We start from the raw sequence: 12,557 nt of genomic DNA on the forward strand, positions 1-12,557 counted from the left end.
GACAGTGATGATAATACTCCAGATTAGAAATGATAAGAACATGGGGTAAAGAACGAATACAAAAGGAGAGTAGGGGCAAGTTCAAGAAATATTTAGGGAGGAAATCAATGATTTAATAGATATAACAATTGTCTTCGTTTTGCAAATTGTATCCAGGCCAACTTCCCAATGTATAGACTCCATACACGTTTCTAAAATATTTTGTCATGAGATATATCACACATGCAAAGGGTTGAGAATATATATATGCACAACTTAAGGAATAACAATAACATGAACAACCTTACTTCTCTACCATTCAACTTAAGAAAGGGAATATTATGAGAAATGTAGAAGCCCCTCACCAATCAGAGCTGGCTTTCTTCTTCTAGGGCTAGCCACTATGTTGAAACTTGTATTAAGCATTCTTTTGCTGTTCCTCAGGGTTTTACAATTTGTATTATATATAAAAAAGTTATCTCTAAACAACATATCGCTTAATTTTGTCTGCTTTCATGCCATTTGCCTGCTTTTGTATATCTATTGATATACAAAATTGATATACAAATACAACCGTGTTTTGATATGCCAATTAATGATACACCAGCACAACTATATTTTGTGTATTACTGTGATACATTTCTTTTGTTTTGCCTTAGGTTTGTGAGCCATCTGTGTTGACATACATGATTGTAGTGGAATAATTTTTGTTACTTAATACCTTCCAGTGTATGATTATACAACAGATTATATATCTATCCTCCTGTTGATGATTGCTTCTAACTTTCTGATATTAAGCATAACACTGTATCTACCAGTTAAGACTGGTTGTAACAAAATAAAGAAGAATGCCGCCGGATGCTGTGGTGTGTGCCTGTAGTCCCAGCTACTTGGGAGGCTGAGGCAGGAAGATCTCTTGAGCCCAGGAGTTCTGGGCTGCAGTGCGCTATGCCAATCAGGTGTTCGCACTAAGTTCAGCATCAATATGGTGACCTCCAGGGAGTGGAGGACCACCAGGTTGCCTAAGGGGTAGTGAACCCGCCCAGGTTGGAAACAGGGCACGTCAAAACTTCCATGCTGATCAACATGGGGATCACGCCTGTGAATAGCCACAGCACTCCAGCCTGGGTGATATGGTTTGGTCCAAAATGAGCTGTGTCCCCACACAAATCTCATTTTAAATTGTGGTTCCCATAATCCCCACGTGTCACGGAGGGACCCCATGGGAGGTAACTGAATCACAGTGGAGGTTACCTTCATGCTGTTCTTGTGATAGTGAGTTCTCATCAGATCTGATGGTTTTATAAGAAGCTTTCTCCTTATTTGCTCAGCACTTCTCCTTGCTGCTGCAATGTGAAGAAGGCTGTGTTTGCTTCCCCTTCTGTCGTGATTGTAAGTTTCCTGAGGCCTCCCCAGCCATGCTGAACTCTGAGTCAATTAAACCTCTTTCCTTTAAAATTACCCAGTCTCGGGTATGTCTTTATTAGCAGCGTGAGAACAGACTAATTCACTGGACAACAGAGTGAGATCTTGTCTCTAAAAAAAAATTCTTGAGAAGCCGAGGCAGGCAGATCACTTGAGGTCAAGCCTTCTAGATCAGCCAGGAAACATGGCAAAATCCTGTCCCTACTAAAAATACAAAAATTAGCCAGGTGTGTTGGCACAGGCTTGTAATTCTAGCTACTCAGGAGGCTGAGACATGAGAATCACTTGAACCTGGGAGGTGAAGGTTGTAGTGAGCTGAGACCATGCCACTGCACTCCAGCCTGGGTGACAGAGCAACACTCTGTCTTAAGAAAAAAAAAAAAAAAAAAAGCCCTATTAACATTCTTCAACATGTCTCCTATTCAATTTGTGCAAGATACAGTACACCTAAATGTAAAATTATTGTGTCATGGGTTATGCATATATATTACTTTACTAGGCAATACAAAATTTCTCTACAAAGGGAATGTACTAGCTTCCACTTCTATCAGTAATGAAAATTCCCCTTACTTCACATCCTCAATAACATTTAGTATTATAAGAGTTTTCTAGGCCGGGCGCGGTGGCTCATGTCTGTAATCTCAGCACTTTGGGAGGCCGAGGCGGGCGGATTGCCTGAGGTCGGGAGTTCAAGACCAGCCTGGCCAACATGGTGAAACCCCGTCTCTACTAAAAATACAAAAATTAGTTGGGCATGGTGGTGGGCGCCTGTAATCCCAATTACTCGGGAGGCCGAAGCAGGAGAATTGCTTGAACCCGGGAGGCAGAGGTGCAGTGAGCCAAAGTCGCGCCACTGCACTCTAGCCTGGGTGATAGAGCGAGACTCTGTCTCAAAAAAAAAAAAGAGTTTTCCGTGTTTTTTTTGTTGATGTAATTGTTATATCATTGTCTTTTCTTTGCATCTCGCTGATTACTGATGTGGCTCAGTGTTTTTCCTATGTTTATGGCCATTTGTATTACTTCTTTTCCAAAACGTCTATTCATATCTTTTGTCCATTTTTTTTTTTTACTGGGTTACATGTATTTCTGAGAATTCTTTCTATTCCAGATATTAATCCATTGCCAGTTACATGTGTTACAAATGTCTATTTCTAGTTTATCTTTTCACGTTCATTAAGCTGTATTTTGATGAGAACTTCATAATGTAATCAAATGTTCTAATATTTTTCTTTTCATCCATTTCACACAAGAAATAACCCAAATCAATTCCTTCAGTTTTACTTGATGATATTTCTATTTGTTCTTTCACATATAAATATGAATGTATGTATAATATGGAAAACAGCCTTTACATGTTAAGAGGGAAAAAAATGAAATACTATCTGTACCCTTCACAATAACCATGTTATTATACTGACCTCTCATTACATAATTTACCAGAAAAATTATGCCGAAGGTAGCATAAGTCTTTCCAACATTAATGCAAAGTCATCACCACTGATTTTGATTTTGAGATGGGGTCTCAGGTAAAGTAATAACTGTATTAAAACTAATCTTTTTCAAATGTATTCCAAGATCTCAATTTTCTCCCTCAAATATTACCATAAAAATTGCCGTTTTAGCCCACGCAATCCTTTCTATCAAATTCCTCACAACCAGGCTTTGGATAGGGGGAATATCTAAGCCCTGCTGTGGCTGTCTCCACCTGCTCTTGCACACCATTCCTCCTTCTTCCATGCCCACATTTATATCTCTAAGAACCTATCTCATGGATCAATACTGAACCTCTGTTAGCTCAACTCTCCCAGTCATTCTAGTTGAGGAAAAAAGAGTGGGAAAGTAAAATTACCACTGTGGCCAAGATTAAGACAACTTAAACTAGAAGCTGAATTCCAACCAACCTCTGTGAAGCATGAAAAACACCGAGAAACACAGGCTGCTAGGAATTACTGCCTGGACTCTACCTTGAGATTTCAGTCTTTCCAGTTCCCTTATGCCTAGTAAAGCATCATTAATTCGGGGCTTCACTAATTCAAAAATTTTTAGAGTTCACACAGGTACTATGTTGAAGTTTAATTTTACACTAAGAATAATGACAGACTGCAAACAATACTAGTAGTATTAGGAGAATATTCACCAAAAAAAAAAAAAAACTTATCGTCATAATACATATAAAGAGGATAGTCACAAAAAATGTATCTTCATAATATATAAGGGGAATAGTCACAAAAAAAGATCTTCAAGTACTGCAAAAGAACTTGTTTGTTTACAATATTATGCTTAAAATATATGTTACAGTCCCTCTCAGGAAATTCTACTAAGCAATCATTATGTTATTACACATTGCTAGAAAGAAATGATAGTTTTCAGACTAATTTGAAGTAGCTTTTCTTCCAAAGATTTCAAAAATGTTTTTTAATAAACACAAATAAATTGCAACACTGTTTAGTGCATTTAATAAAATGGGAAATAGTACTGTGATTATACTTTAGTTTCAAGAGATAATTGTTAATATATATGTATATATTTTAGATAGGGTCTCACTCTGTTGCTCAGGCTGGGTTGAGATGGTATGATTTTGACTCACTGCACCCTAGCCTTCCAGGCTCAACTGATCCTCCCACCTCAGCCTCCCAAGTAGCTGGAACAACAGGCACACAAAACCATGCCTGGTTAATTTTTGTATTTTTTGTAGAGACAGGGTTTTGTCATGTTGCCCAGGTTGGCCTCAAACTCCTGAGTTACAGCAATCCAACCGTCTTGGCCTCCCAAACTAATTATTAATTTCAAAATGTCCTGTTGGTAACCACTTTTAACATATTTTCCCGTAGGAAATTATTCTGAGAAAAATAATTAACATAGAAACAGAAATGTCAAAATTTGTCTAATTATCTAATTTACTCATTACAGATCCATACTGGTTTTATTTATTTTATTTATATGCTATGTGTTTTAATTATCTATTATATAATAAATTACCCCCAAACTTGGCAGCTTAAAACAACAAACATGTATTATCTTACATGGTTTCTGAGAGTTAGTTCTCTGGGGGTGGCTAAGCTGGGTGGTGCTGGCTTGGCTGTCATTCCAGCTGTTGTCTCATCTGAAGGCTGAGGGATGATGGTCCACTTCCAGGCTTGCTCCATGGTTGTTGGCAAGCCTCAGTTACTTGCCTGAGTCCTCAGGCTGGAGGCCTCAGTTCCTTACCAAATGAGACTCCAGAGGCTGTTTGAGTGTCCTCTCATATGACAGTTTGCTTCCCCACAGCAAACGATCCAAGAGAGAAAGAGTGTGACTACCTACGATGGAAGCCATGGTCTTGATGACCTAACAACATACCATGTGACATATCATCACTTCTGCTCAGTTCTACTGCTCGCATAGACCAACCCTGGCACAAAGTGGGAAGGGACTACACAAGCATGTGTATACCAAAATGCGGGCTGTGAATACCAGGAGGCGGAGATCACTGAGATCCATTTTGGGGCTTTGCTAACACACTATGATTTTTTGAAAAGAAGAATACAAAAAAAAGGGAAGAAAACACAATGTGGGGGAAGGAAATGTTCACTCAGAAGGTCCAGAAACACATTCAAATATATATATAAATATTGTAAACAAAAGAATGGTCTCTATATATTTGAGTATGTTTCTGGACCTGATTTTTATGTTTTTATCTTTATTTTTATTTTTGGAAATGGAGTCTCGCTCTGTTGCCCAGACTGGAGTGCAGTGGTGCGATCTTGGCTCACTGCAAGCTCCGCCTCCAGGTTCAAGCAATTCTCCTGCCTCAGCCTCCCAAGCAGCTGGGATCACAGGCGCACGCCACCACGCCTGGCTAATTTTTTGTATTTTAGTAGAGACGGGGTTTCACCGTGTTGCCCAGGCTGGTCTTAAACTCCTGAGCTCAGGCAATCTACCCACCTCAGCCTCCCAAAATGCTTGGATTACAGGCGTAAGCCACCGTGTCCAGGCTTTATTTTTATTTTTTAAGACAGGGTCTCACTCTATCACACAGGCTGTAGTGCAACGGTACAGTCACAAATCGCTATAGCCTGACCTCCCATACTCAAGTAATCCTCCCACCTCAGCCTCCTGAGTAGCTGGGACTACAGACATGTGCCACCTCACCTGGTGAATTTTTTTTTTTTTTTTTGAGACAGTTCCCCTCTGTCACCTGGGCTGGAGTACAATGGCACGATCTCGGCTTACTGCAACCTCCGCCTCCCGGGTTCAAGCAATTCTCTTCCCTCAGCCTGCCAAGTACCTGGGACTACAGGCGTGCACCATCACGCCCAGCTAATATTTGTATTTTTAGTAGAGACGGGGTTTTACCATGTTGGCCAGGCTGGTCTTGAACTCCTGACCTCGTGATTCACCCACCTTGGCCTTACAGGCGTGAGCCACTGCACCTAGCCGCCTGGTGAATTTTTTTAACCTTTTGTAGAGACAAGGTCTCTCTATGTTGCCTAGGCTGGCCTCGAGCAATCCATGTGCTCAGGTGATCAAGTGATCTCACTATGTTGCCCAACTCCTGGTCTCAAATGATCTGCCTTGGCCTCAAAGTGCTGGGATTACAGGTATGAGCCACCATGCCCAACTCACTTCTGGGCTGTTTCAGTCCATTGATCTGGCTATTACAGCATCACCATTACACTGGTTTTGATTATTATATTATTAAAACGTAATATCTGGTCGAAGAAAAAGAGAAGAAAATTTTAATTTTTAAAAATAACAAAAGTATAACTTTTTTTAAAAAGCCCTTTATAACAGCTTTTTTGTTTGTTTTTTTGAGATGGGGTCTTGCTCTGTTACCCAGGCTGGAGTGCAATAGTGTGATTTCAGCTCACTGCAACCTCCACCTCCCAGGTTCAAGCGATTCTCCTGCCTCAGCCTCCTGAGTAACTGGGACTACAGGCATGCGCCACCATGCCCGGCTAATTTTTGTACTTTTAGTAGAGATGGGGTTTCACCATGTTGCCAGGCTGTTCTCGAGCTCCTGACCTCAAGTGATCCGCCTGCCTCGGCCTCCCAAAGTGCTGGGGTTACGGGCGTGAGCCACTACACCTGGCCTTTATAACAGTTTTCTGCTCAAATAATCAATTCAGTTCTCCTCTTTTTGCCAAATTCATTAATTTCAAAAAAGTGGTTATTAACAATTTCTGAAAAAAAATCATTTTTTGAAACTTGGAAATGGAATGCAGGATAATAACGCTCAGAAATCAAGGGGAAAGTGTTGTGAATGGAATAAATGAACTATTGGATCCCAGGGGCAAGTCAGGAAATATGTCAGGGGAAACGTGATAAAGATATACAGAACTTGCTTGAAGAAAAAAATGGATGGTAGCGAGGTACTCAACCACATTGGATCCCTGACATATTGGTTTGGTAACTTTTTGTTTATGTCTGGCACTTCTATCATGTGGTATTACTATTACCATATTCTCTTCCACCGGGAGTTATATGGAATTAGTGGCAAACTATAAAGCAAAGATATCTGCTTTCTCATTCTCCTACCCACCATCTTCCTTTACCAACTGTATTATTCATCCTGTATTAACTGCAATGACAAAAACTAAAGCATCTGGATATAATGCAAAATAGGTTAATTTCTTGCTCAAGTCACAGTCCAATGCAAGTGTAGTGGGAGGAAGAGAGGTAAAACTATTCTGCACATGCCCTCAGCGTGCCTTTCCCATCCCCCTAGACCTCAGCCTTTCCCTGAATTCTGTGCATAGGATGGGCAGATAAGACAGAACTTGGCCAGGCACTCATGCCTGTAATCCCAGCACTTTGGGAGACCAAGGCAGGTGGATCACCTGAGGTCAGGACCAGCCTGGCCAACATGGTGAAACCTCATCTCTACTAAAAATATAAAAACTAGCTGGGCGTGGTGGTGGGTGGCTGTAATCCCAGCTACTTGGGAGGCTGAGGCAGGAGAATTGCGTGAACCCAGGAGACGGAGGTTGCAGTGAGCCCACACGGTGTCACTGCACTGCAGCCTCGGCGACAGAGTGAGACTCCATCTCAAAAAAAAAAAAAGACAATTTTGTGGACTATGCAAGATGAGTTTTAGGGACCAGGCCTGCAAGTGTTGCACATCATTTCCATTGGTTAGAACTCAGTGACAGGATCCCATCAAGGGCATTTGGGAAATGTACTAAAGCTGTGTGACCAGAAAAAAAAAAAAAAAAAAAAAAGGATGGGAGTTTGGTGAACACGTAGTATCTCTACAGATTGCCCCATTAGTCTACCTGGAGGGTGAGTGTGGGCTCTGATAAGAATGTTAAATCCTAATAACTAGTCCTTCAATGTATACTTTTCTTGTATTTTACGCTTTGAAACAGTTATCCTTCAAATTTATAGAAATAAGAAGAGACTTCACTGAATCTTAAAGCTACCTACTGAGCTGAGCTTAGTGGTAGACAATAGGCTCAGAATGAAGGGAAAGGACTAGTTTGGAGCTTCTGTGAGTTAGTGAGTGAGGTTGTGCTGCTATTAAAATCACTTGTGCTCAAATTCTGGGTGCTCAATAAATGCAAGTTCATGGCAACTCTAAATGGTAAAGTTCTTCTTTTGATGTTCTGATCCAAAAGTATGAGAATGCATATTTCAAATGATGTAGAGTTTTTTAAATTGTCTACTTGCACTAGGCAGGTGTGAATTCTTATTCATAGCACCTTCTCTCTATGCAATTGACATTTTTAAAACCTATCAAGTAAAACAATCTTCTCTTTAAAATTTACATATGTAATTCTATGAATTCAACAAACTGTCACTTGAGACTATTTGAAGAAAAGAGAAATGTAATGAAAAATTCTGATTTCTAATGCTGAGATTTAAAAATTAAAGAAGTGAAATAAGTCTCAAGCCTCAAAACCAACAGATTAGAACTGCTATTTTACCTAACCCTTGATTGATTTGCTTTTGTTATTAAGCATTAAATGACTCATGAAATCAGACATCACTTATTTCTTTGCAATCATTTATCTAATTGACCTATTTCTAGGCAAGAGACATAATTCTAGTCACTTGGTAGGCTTTATATGGGCAATTGGTGGCTGAAATTTTATTTCTTCCTGAATTAAGGAATTGCAATACATTATTTCCTCTTGATAACATATCTAATTTAGGATCTCCTCAATCATTAGGTTATGTAATAAGATTTCATTTAGATTGCATTAACTATTAACCTTCTGTTTTCCCAACCTTGGTTAAAAATAATTCTGATTTGTTGTACAATTCTACCTATATTTCACTTTTCCTTCTCTCTGTGCTCCCAAATAGCTGCTTCCCAAATTTTCCTTATTTTATTATATATCTTCCATAAAAAAGCTTCAGAGGTAGCTATGTTAATCCTCCCTTCCTTCCTTCCTTCTTTCTTCCTTTCCTTTCCTTTCTTTCTTTCCTTCCTTCCTTCCTTCCATCTTTTTTTTTTAAACAGAAAAATTCACCACAGTGAATCATGGCAGTAATCTTCCTTGATAAGTTCATGATGTGAGCCATTGTAGCATCAAATTAAAGATACCTAGCAAAGCAGTGTTTTTAGGCAATTATAATCGATGGGGGTATTTGAAAATACTAATAAAGTATGACCTTCAATTTTTTGTTAAAAGTATTAGTGAGAAGAATGGTCAAGAAAAAGAAATACCTTCTGTAACTATTCATTACTCCATCGGATTCTCCAGGCTGCAAGTGCCCTAAGGGCAGGATTCTGTAACCTCACAGTCTGATACAACTAGTCATTCACTACTTACTGAATACATGTATCAATAACATCTTATGTGAATGGTAACAGTTATGACACATTTGCATATTTCAAATAAAAGCAGAAACCTTTCCATGCTGAGATATGAAAAATTGTGTACAGCATTTATGAAGCAAGCTATACAAATGCTTTTAATACTATGAATGAAGTCTGTTTTATTTAAAAAGCAATGGACATTCTTAGAAAGTTTTTTGGGATCTAGTCTATTGGTTGATTTTCTTTAACCTGTGCTGACAGAAAACTGCCTAATCACACTGAAAATGTCTCCTTTTGATTAAAACAGTTTTATTTTTGGAATGCAGTTTGTTTCCTTTTCTGATTACCAAAAGACTAATTATGCAAAGAAGAAATGGTTCATGACTCTTATAAATTTATTAGACAAATAAATGTTCTATTTAGCACATTTCAGAAGAAAACAGAAATGTGCTGGATTTCAACCATTTTATTTAAAATTGTGTCAATAAAAATGCAGGAAATGGGCTGGGCATGGTGGCTCATGCCTGAAATCCCAGCACTTTGGGAGGCTGAGGCAGGTGGATCACCTGAGGTCAGGAGTTCGAGACCAGGCTAGCCAACATGGCGAAACCCCGTCTCTACTAAAAATAAAAATTAGCTGGGCATGGTGGCGGGTGCCTGTAATCCCAGTGACTCGGGAGGCTGAGGCAGGAGAATCGCTTGAACCCAGGAAGCAGAGGGTGCAGTGAGCCAAGATTGCACCATTGCACTCCAGCCTGGGCAACAAGAGCAGAACTCTGTCTCAAAAAAAAAAAAAAAACAAAAAAAACAAAAAAAAAAACAAAAAAAAAACAAAAAAAAAAGAAAAGCAGGAAATGCATTATTCTCATTTTTTGCAGTATGATGGAATGGAATAAATTCAACAGGTTTACAAAGTTGCCCACATTACTTTAACATCTTCTAACATTTTTATAGCACATCCTACCATAATATATTTATTGTTATAGTTCCCACTTGTTTGCAAGCTTCTCAGAGGCAAGGAACAATGTCCTCAATTTGTATCACTGGTACAATGCCTGGCACATAATATGCACTTATATTTTTGAGCAAAAATGTATTTGGTATCTGTACTATAAAACTGAAATTAGTTCTAAGTCTTTTAAAAATAACATTAACAACCAAAAAATCTCTTATTGTTGGATATAACCCTGAGATCAACTTGGTTGTTTATTAAAACATTAAGCAGTGTGCAAAATACCTGTTTGTAGACAGGCCTAGTTGCTTATTTTGCTGTGTCCTACTTCCGATGAGATTACTATAAAGAGGCCTATAACTTCATTTATGATCACCACAACTCTAAGCGTATAATGGGCGAGCACTCAATAAATATTAACTTATATATTGAATGTTCAATAGTGCTTAGCACAATGTGTACATGCCCTTGAATATACCAGATATTCAGTAAACATACATTAAATAAATTGAAGAATAGCATCCAGTAAGAGAGCACTGGCTTCTCTTTCCCCAGTCTACTTTTAGGAAAACAGATATATGTGCATTCTTAACAGTATCAGATAAGATGAGGCAAGGGACTCTAAACTGAACTCTGTATATTCTGGTGTGTTAAGCTAATCCTGGTGCTCTCTGTAGCTCTCCACACAGTCACTTGATAGTCTGTTTTCCTCCCTTGCCCATTGTCTTTAGGATTGCCTCGAAAACCCTGGGTTTAGCTATTGCCTACTCTGGAATATTCACTCCAGCCATCCGGGTTTCTTCCTATCACTGTAACTCATCTCTGGCATTTTGGACATTCTCCTTTCCACTCCACCCCCTTGCCTGGGTAATATCTATGCATCTGCCAGTGTCCTCTTGAATGGCTCTTGTTCCAGGAAGCCTTTCTGGATCCACTAGAGTAGATTAGACATCACTAGGTGTCTCCAGCATCCAGTGCTGGATCATAAATATCTCTTATCATAGCATTCATCATATAAATTAATGTCTGCCTTCTCTGTGGACCTATAAACTTTGTGGAAAGCGGAGAATTCTTCTATCTTGTCTACCATCACATCTCTAGCGCTCATGTTCAATTTATAGTTAACGAAATCCAACAAACTAACCACGTCTTCAACTTGAAATAGGAAGCTCAGTAGAGTAAAGGGAACTCTAGACTGAGAGTCTGCAGAAATGGGTTTAAATCCTATTACTACTATGGTGTGGCTATCTGTTTTGACTCTAGTCCCTTTCTTCCCCTACAAAACAAGTTAAATAGCATAATTTAGTTTGCTCATTCATATCATAGTTTGTGAAGCTAAGAAATAAAAACATTATTGTAAATCGAAGAGGGACACTTTGGTACCCTAGAGAAAAACTGCTGTCCACACAATGGGGCTAAAAAGGCCAACAATTGAACAACAGCCTTTTCCATGGAGCCTGTCCTTGGCTGTGCAGTTGGAACTGCTTGCAGCGTAGTTGGCTGGGTCTGCCTCTTTGCTTCGCTCGGATGCATCAACCTGGTGATTCCTCCAGGCTATTCACCGAAGGGGGCCGAGGGGCACATCATCTGTTGTCTCCCTGGCAGTTTATGCAAGACAGAATCATTTATATAATTTTATTTATGAACTCTAGCCATTACACCTTGGCGTCAAAACAATGGAAATGTACATTTGTAGGTCTCAATGATTCCCATTTAAAGTTTAACGAGCTCAGTCAAAACAGGCTAAATTCACGATCTTTTATTTGTAACTTATATCCAATGTCACAAAAGACGAGGCTGTGTAGGGTAAGACACATATGAAACCAGCTCTTTAGATAATATGTGAAGACACTGTTGGAGAGGGAGAATGGCATGCCAGGACATGTGATCACTGCAGCTCGGTAAGGTAGAGGTCGGGGCTCCGGCATGTGCGATGTGGAGCGAACTGAACATTTATTATAGGCCTAAAGCCAGAATGTCCCATTCCTCTATTTTCTTGTTCTTTCTCTTTATCTTGTAGATGTGCGAATATTTCTTTTTCATAAAAGGGGAAAAATCAATTCATAGTTCCTCACTAATAGGACAATACAGAAGATGGATATTTTTTCTTAGGTATCCTTTCTAATTATTCATTTTCTTGTTCAATAATTCAAATACACCCATAAATTGAATCACATGATGGAATGACTAGGTACAACAGAAAGTCAGTCACAGCTCATTCGTAATAATAATAAATAGCTCAGCCCATGTGTTCATAGCCATCAGTACACAGGGAAGGGCTTATTCCAAGTCTGTACTCCACAAGAATGCTAATGTTAGTTTATCAGTTGTTGTTTTATAAGATCCTGCATGGACTTTGCAGGTGCGGTTTGTGCTGAAGGTTTTAATTTGTTTTAAAAACACAGGAAAAATAAAATTATACAGGTTTTCCACCTTAACCTACCTAGTGTAACTTAT

Source organism: Macaca fascicularis, chromosome 5 (genome assembly GCF_037993035.2).
Source record: "Macaca fascicularis isolate 582-1 chromosome 5, T2T-MFA8v1.1".
Taxonomy (NCBI): domain Eukaryota; kingdom Metazoa; phylum Chordata; class Mammalia; order Primates; family Cercopithecidae; genus Macaca; species Macaca fascicularis.